This window comes from Nanorana parkeri, unplaced genomic scaffold, assembly GCF_000935625.1.
Source record: "Nanorana parkeri isolate BGI_ZX_2015 unplaced genomic scaffold, ASM93562v1 scaffold437, whole genome shotgun sequence".
NCBI classification, from domain to species: Eukaryota; Metazoa; Chordata; class Amphibia; order Anura; family Dicroglossidae; genus Nanorana; species Nanorana parkeri.
The window spans coordinates 357,187-378,141 of NW_017306705.1; positions in this window are offsets into that span (position 1 = coordinate 357,187).

The window sequence follows — 20,955 nt, forward strand, 5'->3', positions numbered from 1 at the left end:
GGTGATGGTGGGCAGGGGTGAGGGGGGGGGGGGGGAGCAGCAGCTCATAATAGAAAAAGATTTCCTTGACATGCTCTCCTCATTGCAAACTACTGAGTCCATCACCAAATTCTCTATGCAGTACAATGAATAGGCTTTTATTTATAACAAAGCTTGGAAAGTGAATGCTTTCTAGACAAAACTGCAGGTGATGTGAGGTTTTCCTTGAGAGGTTTTCAGGAGAGAGATTTGTATATCACCAGTTAACCATTGCATGGCAAGCTTAATAATTGTGGATTGAGGAAGTATATTATCCTCACAGTGTTTGTGCAGATGATGTCTTCGTAATTTGCATTTTAGAATTGTTTCACAAAGGATTCTATTAAAAAAAAAAAAGAGATTATTAATCTGCTTGTTCCTTTTAAACCTTTCGCTGCCAAGCCCTCGAACATTGGCCATTTTGCAATGTTTCACATTATTTTGATTTTCTACTTCTGCGTTGCTAGCGTTTGTAAAAGACCCCCCAAACCATATATTTTGTGAAAGCACAGGCCCGGTAAATTAAAAAGATGGTGCTAATTTTGTAAGCACTGCGATAATTGCGCAAATGTTTGTCAAATCAATATTGAACCGATAAAAATACACATTTATATTGATAAAATCAGTATGCGTGCACAAAAAGAAAGTGTTACTTTTTTCTAGCACCAATAAGAAAACAAACATAAGCATCTCCTTGGTTTTTATGCAGAACCATGTAATCTAAGCAAAACCACACATTTGTGGTCCTGATAAAAGGGTGACTGAGTTCTCTTTAATATTGGGAGTCACGGGGGGCGTGGCCTGAGCATGGCGGCAGGAGGAAGCTAATCCGCTGAGCTCTGCAGACCGGGGGTGATTTCTTACAGTTGATCTGCTCTTCACTACCCCGCGGCCCCATGAGGAGGACGGGTAAACAAGTGAAAACCCCACGTACCTTCACCCGGCCACACTCGCAGGCCCGGATGAGGACCGCTCCCTTGCAGATAGGATGGCCAGCATGGAGAACACTTTGAGAGAACAGAAGGCCCACGTGATTCATCTTCAATTGCGCCAGGAGGACTCAGAGAATCGCAACCGTCGCAACAATTTGCGGCTGCGGGGGATCCCGGAGGCTACCAGTGGCCCTGACCTCAGAGCGGCGGTCACTGCTATCTGCAATTCTCTGCTGGGTAAGCCCCCAACAGACCCAATCGAGATTGACAGGGTGCACAGGACCCTGGGACCACTGGCAAACTTCAAATTGAACTATAGCAAATCTGAAGCGCTAAACGTTTCCATCCCAGACGCACGCTTACAGGCCCTTCGGACGGCCTTTCCGTTTAAATGGGCCCCAACGCATATTAAATATTTAGGGGTATCTATCCCAGCTGACATCATTTGTTCATAAATAAAGAATTTGAAAAAAATAAATAAATATTGGGAGTCAATGCGCAGATGTGAGGACCCAGCAGCAGCTGCCCTGATACTACAGAGAGAGCGATGTTCCCGGCCGCTGTCTCCCACGGTAGTTTGTGTTTCTTTTTTACAGCCTGCAGGACTACAGCTCCCAGCAGGCCATCCGCGGCGGGGCCTTCATGGTTTCTTGCACCGGGGCCCTGTGGTTTCTACCGTGTTTCCCCGAAAATAAGACACTGTCTTATTTTATTTTTTTGCAGGAAAAAAGACACTAGGTCTTATTTTTGGGGGATGTGTTACCGGGCTGGGGGAAGAGTACTCACTGGAAGGTCCCCGAAGGCGGCGTGCTGTTGCCGGTCCCGGTGTTGAAGTTGGCGGGTTGATATATTTAATTGGTATCGGCAAGTACATGCGGTGAAGTACCTGTACTTTGTCTTGAAAAAGTGGTATCGGGACATCCCTACTTCCCCTTGATACTGTAGCCCTTCTGGGGGAGCCGTTCTCTTTGGAGGAGGTATCGGGCGCAGTTAGTGGACTGCCTACTGGGAAGACCCCTGGTCCAGATGGCTTCACAGGTGCCTTCTATAAACATTTTCAACACATGCTGACCCAGGGGCGGACTGGGCAGGGTGGCAATTGCCCCCCGGGCCTCTCTGGTGCCTGTAAAAATGGCCACCAGCGCAGCGGCAATCTCCCCTCTCGGCCACTCTGATCCTGCAGTGGAGGAGGGGAAGAGTCACTAAGTCCCTGTTCTTTCTGTGTGCACTGCATTCCTGACCTCTGCACGGTGTTACATGCTGACCGATGCACTGCGTTACATGCTGGACTGCATTACTGACCGCTGCACTGCGTTACATGCTGACTGCTGCACTGCGTTACATGCTGACTGCTTCACTACGTTGCATGCTGACTGCTGCACTCCGTTACTGACCGCTGCACTGCGTTACATGCTGACTGCATGTAGTGCACTGCGTTACATTCTGACTGCTGCACTACATTACTGACCACTGCACTGCATTATATGCTGACTGCTGCGCTGTTAAATGCTGACTGCTGCACTGCGTTACATACTGACTGCTGCACTGCGTTACATACTGACTGCTGCACTGCGTTACATGCTGACTGCTACACTGCATTACATACTGACTGCTGCACTCCGTTACTGACCGCTGCGCTGTTACATGCTGACTGCTGCACTATGTTACATGCTGACTGCTGCACTATGTTACATGCTGACTGCTGCACTGCGTTACATACCGACTGCTGCACTACGTTTCATGGTGGCTGCTGCACTGCGTTGCTGACCTCTGCACTGCCTTACATGCTGACTGCTGTGCTATGTTACTGACCGCTGCACTGTGTTACATGCTGACTGCTAGACTGCGTTATATTCTGACTGCTGCACTGTTACCTCTGCACTGCGTTACATGCTGACTGCTGCACTGCGTTACTGGCTGCTGCACTGCGTTACATGCTGACTGCTGCATTGCATTACATGCTGACTGCTGCACTGCGTTATATGCTGACTGCACTATGTTACTGACCACTGCACTGCATTACATGCTGACACGCTGTGTTACATGCTGACTGCTGCACTGCATTACATGCTGACTTCTGCACTGCGTTATATACCGACTGATGCACTGCATTACTGACGGCTGACCTCTGCACTGTTACATACTGACCGCTGCACTGCGTTACATGCTGACTAATGCACTGCGTTACATGCTGACTGATGCGCTGCATTACTGACCACGGCACTGCATTACATACTGACCTCTGCACTGTGTCACGTGCTGACCTCTGCAGAGGGTTACATACTGACCGCTGGCCTCTGCACTGCGTTACATACGCCCTTTTCCTTTGCATACGCCCTTTTCCTTTGCAATCCCAAGAAGCCCATATAACTCTGATCCCCAAAGCTGATAAGGATCTCACTCTCTGCTCCAACTATTGGCCGATCTCCCTTATTAATGTGGACCTCAAATTGTATGCGAAAATCCTTGCGAATCGCTTGAGTCCCTATGTTCCATCCCTTATCCATATGGATCAGGTACGGTTTGTCCCTTTCCGTGAAGCTAGGGAGAACACAATTAAAAAAATACTCACTTGCGTTATGCTAACTCCTCCCGTCTCCTTTTATGCCTTTTGTTGGTTGATGCGGAGAAGGCGTTTGACCGCCTCAGCTGGAACTTTCTTGCTCTCACGATGGGACAAATTGGCCTGCCGAAATTGTTTATAGACAAAATTATGGCTCTATATAATAGCCCCACGACCTGTGTACGGGTTAATGGGTCCCTGTCTCTACCCTCTTCTATTCGGAATTGGACCAGGCAGGGCTTTGCACTGTATCCATACCTGTATGTATGGAGCACCTCGCAGAAGCCATCCGACAGAATCCTGCAATACAGGGGGTTAGTATCTGAGGACGTCATTATGAACTTGGGTTGTATACGGACGATGACCTCCTTTTATCTATCCAATCCCCGTATCGGTTTTCCCTTGGAGGAATTCCGTAAGTTTGAATTTATCAGTAATTTTAAGGTAAACTTACACAAGACCGAGGCATTGAATATCTCCATCCCCTCGGCAGATGTCACTCACCTCACGGGACAATTTTTTCTTCAAGTGGCAATCTACCGCCATTAAATATCTGGGCATTTTCTTGTCGCCGGATCAGGCATATCTCTATCGATTCAATTTTGCCCCGCTTCTACAATCCACTGTTTCTCGCCTACGGCAGTGGGCCTGCCTCAGACATTCTTAGTTGGTTAGGGTCGCTCTTTTTAAGATGAATATTCTCCCCCGCTTTCTCTATCTTTTCCAAACTCTACCCCTCACCTTACCTTCTACTTTCTTTCGTCACCTGCGTTCTGCACTACGATTCATTTGGGCTGGCAAGCCTCCGAGGCTGGCCTACGACATCCTAGTTCGCCCTAAGGACCTTGGGGGTCTGGCCTTACCTGATTTGAAAACGTATCATTATTCTGCGCTTCTTAACCAGGTCCTTGATTGGAAATATCGAGGGGCTCATAAACTTTGGGTCTCCTTAGAATTATTATTATACATGATTTATATAGCGCTGACAGTTTGCGCAGCGCTTTACAATATAAGGAAGACATTACAGTTACAATACAATACAAGATGGTAAGGAGGGCCCTGCCCCTGAGGGCTTACAATCTGAAAGAGGAGGGGGAAATGATACATAAGGAGGGAGCTGTGTGGGGATGAATTATTTGAGAATGTGAAGGTTCAGTGATTAGGTTGAGGTGGGATAGGCTTCCCTGAAGAGATGAGTCTTTAGGGAACGCCTAAAGGCAGTCAAGGTGGGAGATAGACGGACAGGTTGGGGTAAAGAGATCCAGAGGATGGGAGAGACTCTAGAGAAGTCCTGGAGGCGAGTATGGGAGGAGTGGACAAGGGAGCTGGAAAGCAGGAGGTCAATGGATGAGCGGAGGGGACGGTTAGGATAATACTTTGAGACAAGGTCTGAGATATATCCGGGGGCAGAGTTGTGGATGGCTTTATACGTGACTGTTAATATTTTGAATTTTATCCTCTCGGCGAGTGGAAGCCAGTGTAGGGATTGGCAGAGGGGGGATGCAGACACTGAGCGGTTGGTAAGGTGAATGAGTCTGGCAGCTGCATTCATGATAGACTGAAGGGGTGGTAGCCTGTGTAGTGGTCGGCCAATGAGGAGGGAGTTACAATAGTCAAGACGAGAGATAACAAGGGAGTGCATAAGTAGTTTTGCGGTTTCTTTGGTGAGGAAGGAATGTTTTGGAAGTTTTGGGAGAATAGCTCATCTCTCCGATCTTTCAGCGCTGAAATGCAATTAAAAACTCCCAAAACATCCCTTTTGAAATTAGCACGGAAACCGCAGCTGCCCTGGTGTGAATGAGCTCTAAGACTTTTGTATTCCAGTAGCTTGAAGCCGTAAACTGTTTCTCTGCAGGTTCTTCACTGCTGTATTATACAGCATGTCACATCCTTGTGGCTTTAGCGTTCATGAAAGAAAAAATGAGAACATGGTTGGTATTAAAACGGGTGAAGACCCGATAAAACCTGATAAAATCTGCACTCTTTCAAACTGTACAGGATTTACAGATGCATGTATTTTCAAGCCCTTGACAGTGTACAGCAAAAATGTGTGCGGTTTCACCAAAACATGGCCGTATTTGAGTAAATCTGGCCTAGTCTTAGATTTCTTTGGATATTTTTTCATTTAACATGTTGAAACAGAAAGGAAAATGTTCTTGGTTGATGAGCTAATGAATAAGGATCTTTAAGTGGTAGTAGTAAAGATGTATTTAACTTTTGCGGTCAGATTGGGATAACAGCTATTTTATATTTATTACATGTTCTTATTTACATAGCATCACTTTACATTTTTCTTTAAATTGCTGCTTGCACAATACATGTTCTATTCTGAAAGAAAGGTTGTTCTCTGTTTTTAAGTTTTGCTCTGAAACAAAAAACACCAGCGTTCTGCCCTACTAAGAGACTGGATTTGATCTTTTATCTGTGCCTGAGGGTTTCTTTATGGGTTGACAGCATCTTCTACTGGGTTTTACTAGAGGATTGTTTAATTGAGTGCTTGGAGTGCTCACAAATTACTTCACCCACCTTCCTGATGAAACGCTGATGTGAAACGCGTTAAAAGTGCAAGAATAATTTATGAATATTGTTAAAATCACCCTTCAACATGTTGTGTTTGACACAACATGGGCTTTGTATATGTGTATGTATTTGTTTAGTTTTGCTCCGCAAGGCATTGATGATTCTCTGCAAACAAATATGATTTGTTTTTATGGGTATTTACGTTTAAAAAAAATTGTTTTCTATGCCAATAAAATGTAAATCTTTTTAAAGACGTTTTGATGCTATTGTGTTTTTTTTTCTTTTCTTCCCATCTCAGAAAGCGCTATAAAATTCGGTTTTGTGTATCCATTAATTTAAGGGTGAGATGAGAATAAGGTTTTGAGAGATTTATTTGTATTCTCTAAATTATTTTTTTTCCTCTAAAATGCAAAGGGGGCTAGGCCGGCTAATGTTAACATAATTCACCCTATCTGCACTGTGTTGGCAAATCTCACTAGATTTGAACAATGTTTGTCCTAACAAAGGTTAAAGATCTAGAAGCATTGTATGTTAGACAGCTAGAGTTTTCTATCAATTTGAAATGGAGAGAGAAGCATGCAAAGGCCTGCTACACAGACACTTTTAAAAATAATAAAATATTTTTTTTATAAAATTATTTTTAGGTTTGCTGTGGGAATAGGAATACATAACAAACATAGAGTGCGGTTTTCTCAAATTTGACTAAAAAGTGGAAATACACATTAAGTCAAGTATACACTAATTTTTTTTTTGTATTTTTTGTAGGGTTTTACAAGGACAATACTGGGGAGAATGAACAGTCAGGTAAGTCGGTAGAGTATTTGATTGTATTACATTCTCTGCAATCTTCATTTTTGTTGAATGCATTTTACAACAATTTGAGTTTAGAAACTTTTAAGCCTTAGGCCTCTCTCACAGGGTAGGGTGGGGCTGTACAGATCTGTTTGGCGTGCAAGGCCGTATCGGGCTGTTCCTGGAAAGGACAGGTGCTGTGTGTAATTGTACGCAGCAGCCTGTTCCTCCATATGGGAGTACACGGCCGTACGCTCACCCGAGTTGCACATCCGTGCCGGTGCGGGTGGCAATACAATTAGAATAAAAAGGGCGGTCCCTCCTAACCACCTCAGTATTTTGTTTCCTCCGGCCGAACAGGAGCATCGCAACGTTTGTTATTTTACTCCAGGCCTATCATGCTAGATAGCAGGGGCCTCCTGAGGCATGCTGCTCTCACTCGCAGGACAGTGGACCTGTAGGGTCTCATGAACAGGACTTTTCCCAGGGCTGATTCCCCCAGAGTCCTTACAAAAAAATTTTGCCCAGAGGTTCCCCTCGATAATGGAAGGAGATGGCAACCATCCTCGCTGGCGTAGTGTCTCCAGATGGAGTCCCCTTGAGTGTCCTGTTACAGGAATTGACGGATGACCTGATGGGCTCTCTGGCGGCAGTAGAGCTGGATCACAGCAGGACACGAATAATGTGCTTTGTCGACCATCCACATCGGCAAGCAGGGGCGCCAGGAGTGGGGCAGGAGCGTGAGTCCAAACGGGCAGGGTGATGCACACCGTTGGACTCTTTATCACAGGCTGCTTCTCCCATTCTGGGGGTTCAAAGCGCCAGCTCCAAGGTAGGCGGGTCTACAATTGACAAGTCCCCCCTACCTGTACCCTTCTTGCTCTGGGGGCCTACTTCGGTGGGGCAAGGGGTAGTTGGCTTACTTGATGCACCTCCCAATGGGTCTTTCCCCAGGGGGGTGCAGCTTGGTCTCGGGTGGCAGGCTCTGAGCCCTTCCCTTTTTTGGCATAAGTATAGGCCTCAGAGGATAAGCCCCTGCCAGCAGAAGCCAAAACACCCTAAGAGTGCTTCCTGCATTGACAAATTGTTTTTCTTTCCGGGCCAAGCTTTTCTGCCAGATCTGTGTATCGCCAAAGAGGGGCATGCATGGGAGGCAGTGTTTATGGTCATATCTCCCTCACACAGACAGGATCTCGCTCCCCAGTTACTGGGGATGGATCCAGGCAGTATCTTATTTAGGACAGCCTGGCTGTTCACCTGCTTTTTCTGGACTTTGGCTGCGCTCTCCCCTCTAATGTACACCTTGTACTGGAAGGTATTCATTGCAGCGTCAGTGTCATAGAAATCCTGAGACTGCAGGGCCAACACTCTGGTGGAGGTATTGCGGTGTGCCTGCAGACAATGTACTGGGCAGAGGAGGTATTGGGGTGGAGACTGAATCACCCCGTTTTACCTGGATAGGCAGACAAAGGTGTAATTTACAGGCTTTGCAGATAGGCCATTTTACCTGGGGGTGAGTGCTGCACAGGTGAATGGCCTTGCTGTCTGCACAGGTGGTAACCTCCAGTGAATCTGGAGCGATTACTGCTATAGGCTGCACTGATATATTTTTTCCCTATTCTGCAAAAGTCTTGTTTGTCACCTGGGTGGGGGCTGCTCCACAGGTGAATGGCCTTGCTGTATGCACAGGGGGGAACCTCCAGTCAATCTTGAGCAATTACTGCCAATTAGGTTGCGCAGTTATATTCTTTGCACTTATGTTGCAAGAGCTTTGCTTTTTCCACTAGGGTTAATCCTGATAAGGCTCTGTTATTGGGTATAGGTTGAGGTTCCTCATTTTTCAATTTCACCCGGGTGTGGCTGCTCCACAGGTGAGGGACCTTGCTTTCTGCACTGGGGATAATCTCCAGACAAGCTGGGCGATTCCTGACATGGGATTGCACCATTATATATTGCCCTGTATAATGAAAGCATTGATTTCCCTCGAGCATTAAACCAGAAAGGCTCTATCTATTCGGCATACGACAAATAGTCGAATAATTGTGTATACCATAGCCCTGTTGCTGTGATGAGAACCAACGCATGGAGATCCTTGTACAGCATCTATACTATAGCTGAAGCCTGTGCTACCTTTGGCAGGAGTAATAGGGTTATATCGCTGCTAGGGAGTTTTTGTCCAGAGAATTTCAATTCACCTGGGTGGATTGGCTACACAGGTGATTGACCATTCTAACAGGGCCGGTGGACACCTCCAGACATGCTTGGGGTTCCTACCTCTGGGGCAGCACTGTTATCTATATTGGTTTTTCCTTATCTCTGGAGGCCCTTTTTTTTCCCCTTGATGGTTAAAACCGAACATGTAAGCGGATATGCTTTAGCTTTATCCCACTTGAATAAGGATGGAGTGCTGAGAAGGGTTATGGGACTCTTCCATAGCTCCTTTTAGACTGCTCAGATGAGGTTCCACAATTGGTTTCAATTTCGCCTGGGTGGGTCTGCTCCTCAGGGGAATTACCCTTCTGACTGCAGGAGGGGGGTATAGCCTTGGATAAGCTCAGTGTCCGGCCAGTTGCACTGAGCTATTAGGTGTACATTTATATTCTGGGTGTTTATATATGTATGTACAGCATACGATGAAGGAGCATTGTAAGAGCAAAGATGCTGGCTTGTCTCTCCCGGGGGAAGACGACGGATAATGTTTACTGCCGTTTCGGAAGTCCTGGCCTATAATTTTTTATATAGCAGAAGTGTGGGGCACCTCTGCAGGTGGTTAAAAGCAATCACATGTGTTATTGTGTGTATATCTATATAATAAGTGTGTGTAGATGTATACATACAGCTAAGACTTACTATGAATTGGCTACACATGTGGTTGTGAAGGACAGAGGTTAGTTGCATCCGGGTTTTGATGCTGACTTTTGTTGTTCCGGACACATGTCAACGCACCATGTGTAAATGCATGTGTGTCAGTCGGTGGCAGAATATTAGATACATCTGGACGCATATGCACGTAGATGCATGCGTACGTAAGTGCTTAACGCAGATAGCAGCATATTTCTGGCCACCTGGCTGGCCAGATTTTTTCTCAGCACATGGAGGCTGGGGTTGCAAATGGCAAGTATGAATGTAGCTGTATGCGGCCTACCTTAGGTGTATGGGCACCCACTATGTGAACCTGGTTGGCTCAAGCTCAGCATATGGGGGGTCCCCTGAACAGGACGTTGTTAGTGCATCCTTTTACTGGACACATGCAGTTTAAACATCTGTTGGGCTGTTTATAACATATGTTCTGTTAGGGGACTTCAATGGGGCATAGCTTTTTTCCAGGCTATTACATGAATATCAAGCTTGGTCTTGTATCCACCCCAAGCATGGCTTCATGTGGTTGGTTTCGTGTTTTTCCATTCTCTTCAATTTCACCAGAGAATCGGCCTTATATCTGGGAGGATGGCAAGGTTGTATTCGCCCTGCGGAGGAATGGCGCAGGAATACTGGCTGCTCTATGAATTCGGAAGGCATTTTGCATGCTCAGGCACACGATTTTAGAGAAATTTTATTTGGTACAATCACAAGCTGTGTGTTTTATGTCAGATTATTTTTGTGGAGCACTGAGATCGAACACGGAGGTGTGATTTGAAACTATTCTGGGCACACACCCGAATGCAGCATGCGAGACAGGCTGCATGCTTCAGGGTTTATGGTTGTGCCTGCACACATGTAATCTAGTCATCGTTTAGGAATGGGCGGGTGTTTTTACCCCCAACAGGTCAGTATGTCGAAGTGGCGACCTGCTTGGGTTATCTACATACATCAGCTTCTCTATTCTGCCTATAGTATCGGAGGAGTGTCAAACCTTAGGATCATAGGCCAGCCACGTGACGTGTTTGATCTCACAGTTGCTTCGTCTTGCCTCGTGGCACTTTGCAGTACAGGTCAGGCCCAGTAATGTCTACAAAAATGCTGCAGTGTTTTTCTTTGTTGGGAAAGACAGGGTGCTGAGAGCACATGCAATGAAGGGGTAAACACCCTGTTAATATTGGTTGCCATTTGACATATAAATATGTTTTAACTCTTGAGATTGTGAGTGCATTCGTTGGCGCAATCAACTATAAAATCTGGGAATGATCAAGTTAATTTTTTAAAAGTAGGGGCTAACTGGCCAGGTAGAACTAACTTACCCAGTGAGCCCTTGGCTTCTGTAAAGGTCAGAAGTCCTGGAATTGACGGGCTTTGATCAAGAGCCTAAGTACAGCTGTCCTAGACAAATCTCAAACAACTCTGCACCTTCTTGGTGTCTGGGTGTGAGTGTACACATAGGTGTTTATGTATGCATGTGCGCCTTCCTTCCTGAGAGGCCTTAATCCATGGTATCTTAGCCAGGTGATGAACGAGTGTGTACAGACACACTCGTGGTATAATTTGGCATGTATCTCAATAGAGGGTTGGCGTCCCTCTTTTTATCCTGTTTTCATCCATAGGATGGAAGTTGGCTTATAAATCTGACATAGCTTTAGTAGGTTTCTCTGGTACTACTTGGACTTCTGTCACTCCTTGAGGAACTCTAAGAATGTTTTTGACCTGTTTGCCTCGTTTTTGATGCGTTCCGGGCTGTTTTTAGTTTAAAATGGGCTTTCAGTGCATTCAAGGGCGTTTGCATGCATTCCAGAGCAGGTCCAGAGCAGGTAAAATAGGGCCTGCTGCAGTTTTTTTTTAACCTGCTCTGGAACGCATGCAAATGCCCTGGAACGCATGCAAACGCCCTGCGATGTGAACTGGAGCTAAAAATACCATTGGAATACATTGGACGCAGTTTTGCTCCGGTCTGTAACTGCTCTGCTCCTGGAACGCGCTTGGTGTGAACAAGGCAATAAGTGAGATTGCTGGTGGAAATACTCCTCATGCTAATAATCCTTCTTATCCTAAAAATTTGAAACAGAGCAACCTGACATGCAAATACCAACTTCCTCTAAGCTGAGCACACGGTACTTCCCCTACATGTCACATGTCGATGTGGATGCCTAAACCTACTGAGAGACATCAGAACTGCATAGGGCAATGCTGCACAGTTGCCCCAGCAATTAATACAAGTGTGAAAGCTGTTACAGATTGTTTTGAATCCCTGTCGGCACAGGGTCACTTCTGTACAATAACATACCTGCTAAAAAGAAGCGATAATAACAGGTGATGAACGAGTGTGTACAGACACACTCGTGGTATAATTTGGCATGTATCTCAATAGAGGGTTGGCGTCCCTCTTTTTATCCTGTTTTCATCCATAGGATGGAAGTTGGCTTATAAATCTGACATAGCTTTAGTAGGTTTCTCTGGTACTACTTGGACTTCTGTCACTCCTTGAGGAACTCTAAGAATGTTTTTGACCTGTTTGCCTCGTTTTTGATGCGTTCCGGGCTGTTTTTAGTTTAAAATGGGCTTTCAGTGCATTCAAGGGCGTTTGCATGCATTCCAGAGCAGGTCCAGAGCAGGTAAAATAGGGCCTGCTGCAGTTTTTTTTTAACCTGCTCTGGAACGCATGCAAATGCCCTGGAACGCATGCAAACGCCCTGCGATGTGAACTGGAGCTAAAAATACCATTGGAATACATTGGACGCAGTTTTGCTCCGGTCTGTAACTGCTCTGCTCCTGGAACGCGCTTGGTGTGAACAAGGCAATAAGTGAGATTGCTGGTGGAAATACTCCTCATGCTAATAATCCTTCTTATCCTAAAAATTTGAAACAGAGCAACCTGACATGCAAATACCAACTTCCTCTAAGCTGAGCACACGGTACTTCCCCTACATGTCACATGTCGATGTGGATGCCTAAACCTACTGAGAGACATCAGAACTGCATAGGGCAATGCTGCACAGTTGCCCCAGCAATTAATACAAGTGTGAAAGCTGTTACAGATTGTTTTGAATCCCTGTCGGCACAGGGTCACTTCTGTACAATAACATACCTGCTAAAAAGAAGCGATAATATGCTTATTTTTTTGGTGACCTGTTTTTTTAAATGCTGCTTTTTTGCTGCTCTCTGGCCACTGCAAATATTAAACTGATTGGATGGGTTGAATACCTGTTTTACCCACCATGCACTATGGTTTCTCCTGCCAGCTCATTTATCTTGTATATGAACCAGCAGGAGAAACCACAGTCTCCGCTGGAGGAGCAGGTAATCCACACACACAAAAATGTGAAATACTGGATGTGGTTGGAGAGCAGCAAATAGTTGGCGTTCCAAGACATGGGCTGCAGGAAAGAAAAGTATAGTTTCTCTTCTTTTATCAGGTATGATACAGTATGCACTGTGGGAGAATAGTATGAGTTCTCTGAATGGAGGAGAGGGCGTGAAGGGGCAGGCAAAATTTCATTGGGACTGAGCCTAATCATGTCTTATACTGTAGAGACTTAAAGTGACACTAAACTCAGGAGTTAAATCTTAAAAATGCATTCAAGTATCTTATCGAGTAATAAAAATGTATCTTATTTGTGTGTCACTCGGCTGTAGATCCTCAAAGCATCTCTGAATTCATGCTGACATTGTCCTTCCTTCTGGAGGGTGGCTACTTTTGTTCCCCATGGTCTCTGTTTGTGTTGTAAAATAGCCACTGCTCCAAGCTCGCTCCCATGATGGACTACAATCTTGCGTTTAGTGTCCTAATTTGTATTGAAGTTATAGTCTATCACGGAAGTGAGCTTGGAGCGGTGCCTACTTTACAACACACACGGGGACCAAAAGTAGCCACCCTCCAGAATGAATGCAGAGATGATTTGAGGATATACTGTGATGCACAAATAAGCTACGTTTATGGTGCTTGAATGCATTTTTAAGATTTAACTCCAGAGTTTAATGTCACTTTAAATGTTAAACATAATTTTTTAATCCTTTTGTTTAAGATGCGACCGTCAACATCTATTGTTGTATACATATGCTATATTATCGTAAATCATCCAGTTCCGTATGATGAATTTACAAATGCAAGTGGAAAACAGGATAGACAGGACAATGGATCGAATACTATTTGGTAACAGCGACAGATGTCGGGCTCTGCTAGTTGGACTCAAGCACTGGCCACGCAGCATATGTTTAAGGAAAACCTAATTGGAATTGGAGGTTTATTTTGCAGCCATGTGATTTCCTAATCTAATTTTTTTGACCGTTCTCTTTGAAAAGAAGTAAAGATGGTCCCTTTTATTGATTTATTTACACTTCTGCTTATTTTGGAGCAGCACGTGTTTGACGAGTGGCATAAAGAAGGGGGATAAAAAATAATTAGTGTTTACTTGAGTGTGTGTTATAATGATTAGTCCGATGTATTGTTTGTATAGCTTAGAATTGAAATTTTATTTAAAGTTTTTCATTCTTTTAGGACATAGAAACCAAGCCCTAACTCTCAAGTTAAAGACTGATAAACCCCTAAAGCTGAAGCAAACCAGAAATAACATGAATGCCCATAGAAACTAAGTTCTATCTTCCAATTAGATTTTCTATTCAGAATTAGAAAATGAATACGGCTTTAAACCAGTCAGTGTACAGTAGGCAACACTTTATCTTCTTTTCAGGGTTTTTACCTTTAAAGTAGTACTAAAGTCTGGATGTTTATTTACCTTAATGCATTATCTGCATTAAGGCAAAAAACACCCAGTACTTTTGTAAACCCCCTGTCCCCCCACACTTACCTGCAGCCGCTCGTATCCTCCAATGCGACCGGGAAGATACTCTGGTTTCCCCGAACTTCCTGGCTGCGGGGGAGGGTACTGAGGGCAGAGGAGCCGTAGGCTCCTTCTGCTGTCAGTGAAACTGTGACTGCAAGGGTGGGGGCGTGGCCGGCCGCATGCTGTGTGTGTCTATAGATACACACAGCTAGGTGTGGGCTGGGCCGTGAGCCCACGATCACGGGTGCCTCCACAACAGCTGGCTAGCTGATGAAGGCACCTGTACAGGAGGAGTGGCACTAGCGGTTAGGATACCACTAGAGAACTAGGAAATAAAAAACATTTAACCACCTCCTGTCCACCGAACGTACAGAAACAGCCGGACAGGAGCCTTCTGGCAGCGGGTGGGCATCTTAAAACGTCCCTCGTGCCAGCACCCGCTCACGCGCGCCCCCTGGCTCGCACGAGCGGGAAACTACCAAAATTTGAAACTGCCAGCAATGGCTGTTTAAAAACAAATGGTCCGGCATCTGTAAAGACGCCCAATCGCTTGTATGAGTTACCTCTTTGTGCCACCCCCCCGCCCCCTTTCCTTAACTTATCTATCCTCCCCGTCATCGTCGTTGCCGCAATACCGGCATCCAATCCGGGACCGGCAATGTGGCTCCATGCAGGGAGAATGGAGGGAGTTCAGTACACGATCTCCCTCCGATCTCCTCCCCATTCTGTGAAAGCAGGAAGTGATGTTCACATTACTTCCGCATTCAGCTGTTACTCTTGGCTACAGAAGCCGGAGAGAAGCTGGTGAAGCAGATCTCTGCTTCATCAGCTTCTTAGAGACCCCTGATGTCTCTATAAAGAGGACCTGTCACTGTAATTTGATATCACATAGGGGGTTTCTTATGCCCCTATGTGATGACAATAAAGTTAAGTGCAAAAAAAAAGAATTGGTCACACAAAAAAAAAAAATTTCACACAAAAAAACCCTGCAATCTTTTTTTTTTTAAAGTCCCCCACCCGCACATAGAAGCGCAAAAACGATGATAGCCCCCATACACCGCGCATGTTACATATCATCATGAATGTTAGTGTGAACAATAATTTTAGGGCCACTGATGAGTGGTAAAAGCTTTTAAAGTGTCCTCTATGGACAATTTTGGGTGTGGTAGTTCTTCGATTTCACAGGTGTGTGCAATTTTAAGGCTTGACATGTTTGGTGTCTATTTACCTGACGTGACCCCGTCTTTTATATTTTACCAAGAAATTGGGTAATGTTTCCTAACATAATAAAGGGAAACTGTTTTTTTTTTTTTACATTTGGTACTTTTTTCGTTATACAGTAACATAACCCCAGTGGTGATTAAACACCACCAATAGAAAGCTCTATCTGTCCCCAAAAATTATATAAAATTAATTTCAGTACAGCATTGCATGACGAAATAAATGTCAGTCAAAGTACTGCAGCGCTGAATGCTGAAAAATAGCTTTGCCAGGAAGGGGTGAACACCTTGGTCAGCAAGTGGTTAAAAGTAAGTCTGGCACCGATGAACAAGAAAAGTTAGGGGAAAAAAAAAAAGGTTTAATGTTGCTTTAACTTCTGTTTTGAGCAATGGAAATCACTTGTTTCTGTCCAAGTTTTCCATCCCACTGGAAAGGTTCTTCGGTTCCTATTGTCGCTGTCCTTTTTAGTTTGATCTGACTTGAGTCATTTCTGAGACATGACACTGAACAAGTATTATCCAGTGAAGTCAGAATCAGGAAAACGGCATTTTCAAAGTAGAGGTCAGCAATTGAAGCCTTCATACATCTGTTGTAATGGGTTTCCTTTAAACCTTAAATGTATGCAGAAGCAAAAAAAAGATGATTTGTAAATACACATATCGTGTTCTCTGCATGGGTTTTTTTTTTGTTTTTTTTTAAATCTTCCAGAAGAAATGTGCATGACAGTTTGTTTGCTGCATCAAATAACTCTGAGTATCTGTCCGTAAAAGCTTAATACCCTGTATTGATTATTTTAAATGAAACCCTATATTATCGAAATATAAGAGGCATGGTCACTGGTCTTGTATCCCCCCCTCCCCCTGTCGTTTTCACCATTCAGCCTGTAGTAGGCAGATCTACTGAGCGTGTGCAGAACAATGATGATGTCACTTTTACAAGGAAAAGTTTATAGGAATGTTTATAAATGAAAGCGTTTATGGGTGTACAGTGTAAAATGTGACTATTTGCACATCCAAGAGCCCCAGCTGCTGCACTTTAATTGTCCATAGTAATATATTGACAGAATTCGCTGTACGCATGTATAGGTGTGTAAACGCTGATACTTATGTTTACATGCACGCCTTGGATGTAAATTCCCAAATACAAATTCATTCCCATAAGCATGTATGTGTGTAAACACAGGTACCGGCGTTAACACACAGATAACCGCATACAGTGTATTCCATCATTACATTCCTATGGGACCAGAAACATAGCAGCTGTAGCTCCCAGGCATCACAAACAGCGTATTTTTACTGCACACCCATACTCCTGTATTTACTTCTGTGTGCATGAGCACTTAGGCATTCAAATAAAAACTCTGAAAATCTATTTTTTTTTCTTCTGAGGTATACAATAAATATGTTTGGGTTAAAAACAAAGATTGATCAGCATGCTTTTGAATAACATATCCAACTAGTAGTTATTACTGCTAATAACACATGAGGAAAATGGATATAATCAGTCACATCTGGCTCACCCCAGCCACAGGAGCTGTTCTTTTAATCCTTGTTTTGAGCCACCTGCCAAACAGTTCATTGTAAGAAGAAACAGATATATCAATCACCCATAATCCTCAAAGAATGGGGGTTTTCAGCTGCTCTTACTGTATCTGGAAGCAATGCCTGATCAGATAGATTACTCTGTTTCTTTGCAGCGTTCAAGGAAATGTAAATGCATCTTTTTTTTCCCAATCAGTCCCTTATCAGGTCAACATCCCGAATTAGTAAGTTTACTGTAATAAAATTCATATTCTGCAAACCTGTAAACAGATGTACCCACCACTCTTCAGAAAAACCTTGTTTTCGCTTCTGGTTTTTCTTTGCTACAGCTCATAAAGAAAATAGCGGTCATATTATAAATGCTATATAAATCCTGAATAATAATAATAATAAAAAACTCCAAACATGATCACAAATGAAATTAAATGTTTCCTAAACCTGAATAGGCTTCCTAGAAGATGCAAGCAACAGTGTATAATTTAGCTGATTAAATTGTTGAACTAATGACCCTTTTGCATTCATTGGTGGATATATGAAGTGCAACAATACATTTCAAAGCAACCCATTGTGTGCTACTTGGTTCACCTCTGTTCCAGGAAGATGTCATGTCTGCAATTTTGGTTGACTGTTTTGGATATCCTCTGTATGTCTTATTAATAATAAATGCCAGTAAGCACCATTCACAAAAATCGGCTATAAAATGAATTGGTATGTTATACCTTCACGAACAATGTGCTTTAATCTAAATATGGCTGAACTGTACAACCAACCAGCTACTCTCTGGTGGGCCTGCTAAGGGTATTAAATACCTACCCCAACTGTTTTCAAATTTACTATCCTAAGGTGAAGAATATAATTCAGCACAAGAATAACCATTGGTTTATTATCCTTTATTAAGGCAAGCAATAAAGTCATGCATACTCTGGAACCTAAACACTCTTCTTTAGTAAATCTCTGAAATTCAGATTTAACAAAGTGGTTACTAGTTATTATGTACCCTTGTAGTCTCCTGTGGCTGATCCATTCAATATATTATTCCAAAATTGAACTAAGCATCTTCCTACATTAACCACTTATTTCTGCGGTGGTGGGAACATGGATTAGAGACCTAAAGCTGGCCATGCACTGGTCACATTTTTGACCAGTGTTTGGCCAAGTCAACTCCATTTTTCAGTTGACTTTTATCAAAGCAGCCGGTCTGAAAGTTCTGTCCTGAATAGTGATGGCAGACAATCGGCTGCAGTCACAGTTCGGGTGTGTTAGCAGCAGCAAACCAGCCCCTGTCAAAATACAGTAGCTCGACAGGGGGGAATTCCCATCTACGCTGTTAGCATGGACAAGAGCATTGAGAATTTTTGGAGAAATACATGAGTATAGTGAGTCCAATGTGATTTAAAATTTTTAGCCACATTGTTCAAATGAAGATCTTTATCCTTGTGTTATAGATTATTAAATTGAGCCTCTTGTCAGCAGTGCAGTTGAACATAATAGTCACTGCCTTCACCAAACCCGTTTGTTCTACATCCCAAATGCCACAAATGTGACTCCTGCAACATCTGCTAATTTGTTTTTATAATGGATGCAAATGTATACTCCTCCCCTAAATCTCAGATTTAACACGCATCACAACAGAAGTCTTTTCAGTATGGTAAGTGATAAAAGTACCATGCTCTTGTACAAAGAACATTTTTCAGGCTACACTAGACTTTATTGCTACAAAGCTATTAATGCTTAATTGGAAGAACCCTTATGTTTCATTTTTGTAAAAGTTATAAACTGACAAATTGAAAGAGGCCCTGTTAGCGGAAGACCCTCCTGTGTGTGTTGAAGTCTTCTCTTTTTGTCTGCTTGCCCCGTGCCACTCTTCTCCCCAGTCAGGACATCATTTTTTTCTCACATGGGGTCTATAAAACAGCCTTCAGGCTGTGTTTAGGAGACACTCTCCCAAACACAATCTCTTTGCGCTCTGTGTTCACATATGGACAGCTGAATAGAGAAAAATCTAACATACGCACAAACTACAGTTTCTAACTAAAATCATTAACCAGAGGGGGAAATACTATTAAAAACCACTTGCCTATAAAAATATACTATTATTTCTGGTGACAGTGGCTACAATGTATGTTAGTAGAGCCTGTCTGGCTATGCTTTACAAAATCTTGGCTAAATCTGGTATGCTTTCCCCATGCATGGCAAAGGACCAGGTTCACTTTAATCCTGGCTCCCATCAGCTGCACATACCTACCTTGCCTTCACTCCCCAGCATCTTGTTCAGCTGCAGATGTGATGAGTGCAAAGCTGAGGACTCTTTCCCTGCCCCATGTTTCAGGTCTTGGTCTCTTAGGGTCCAAATGCCAAGCACCAGTGATACCGTATCATGTATAAGGAAGGGGAGTAATCACATGCTCCCCCATATTTGAAAGTACTGAGTATTTTTCAGTGCTCTGAGGGATTGAACAGGAGAGCAGTGGAACAAATATGTAATTATAAACTTCTGGTTAAGCGGCCATTAAAATTAACCTTTTGCTTTGCTTCCATTATTATGTTTAGATTCACATAACTGTTTGACCTCATAATCTGTATTGTATAAAGTAGGGATGGGGAAAATGTGTTAAGTGAATAAGTATGTTTGCTTATTGTTTGTTTTTTTTTTGTTTGTTTGTTTCATATTATTGTTTACATTATTTGCTTTGTAAGACACTAAACCTTTACCTACACTGGTAATATAAGCTCAGTTGTAACTTATAAAGCAACAAGACTCATCAGGTATTTAGTACATTATTACTAGCAGCAATTGAAAATAGCATGGTAACCTATATAGCCCAACTCAGGGCTTGCTAGAGCTCCACCGTCATTGGCTCACCCCAGCACCCATTTAACAAAAAAAATCTTTATACATTTTTCTCAAGTGTCTTCAACTTAATCTATTGATATCACAGGTCCCTTCTTCCTCCAGCAGTGGGTGGATCCTGAATGCTACAGAGAACAGCACCATGTAATGATGTGGCACCACTGTTTGAAGCATTCTCTAATGAATCCTGGGTGGGGGACTCAGCCATTATGCCCTGGGTTTACAAGAAGTGAGTTGAATGATGCAAGGTATCATTCATCCTGAAAGGGAACTGGTGCTATACTAACCTACTCTTCAGCACTGTCCAGTGGAGGGGGGAAGAGCCTGTAGGTGCTGGTCTTGGAGCCTGCGGGAATGAGGATCATGTAAGTAAAAGTTCTTTACAAAGGTCCCCTAGACATAAATGATCAGTTAACCCTTACAGTACATTTTTTTAAATGGAGATGGGAATCTGCACACCAGTTGTATCTACAACATGGGAAATGTGAGAGATTGGCAACTTAAATGCATTGGAATCATGATAATTTTAAGAAATATGATAGAAATACATTTCCTTCACCTACGTCCTACTTTATCCCTTTCTTTCCTTGATTCTTCTATCCTTCTTCTATCCTACTCCACCTTTTTTTCTTTCATTGATCAAAGGTACCTCTAATACCTTCTAGCTCCCTAAGAATAGCCTAGTGGCTAACCCACTTGACCCTTTTTACAAACTTGCTCTTGCATTAAACCTGTGTAGTGTGGATGAGCCATTTTTCATGGAATGTTTTTGTCCACTCATGGTCGTACATATATATAAGTTCTTGTATATGTGTGTATATATATATATATATATATGTGTGTGTGTGTGTGTGTGTGTGTGTGT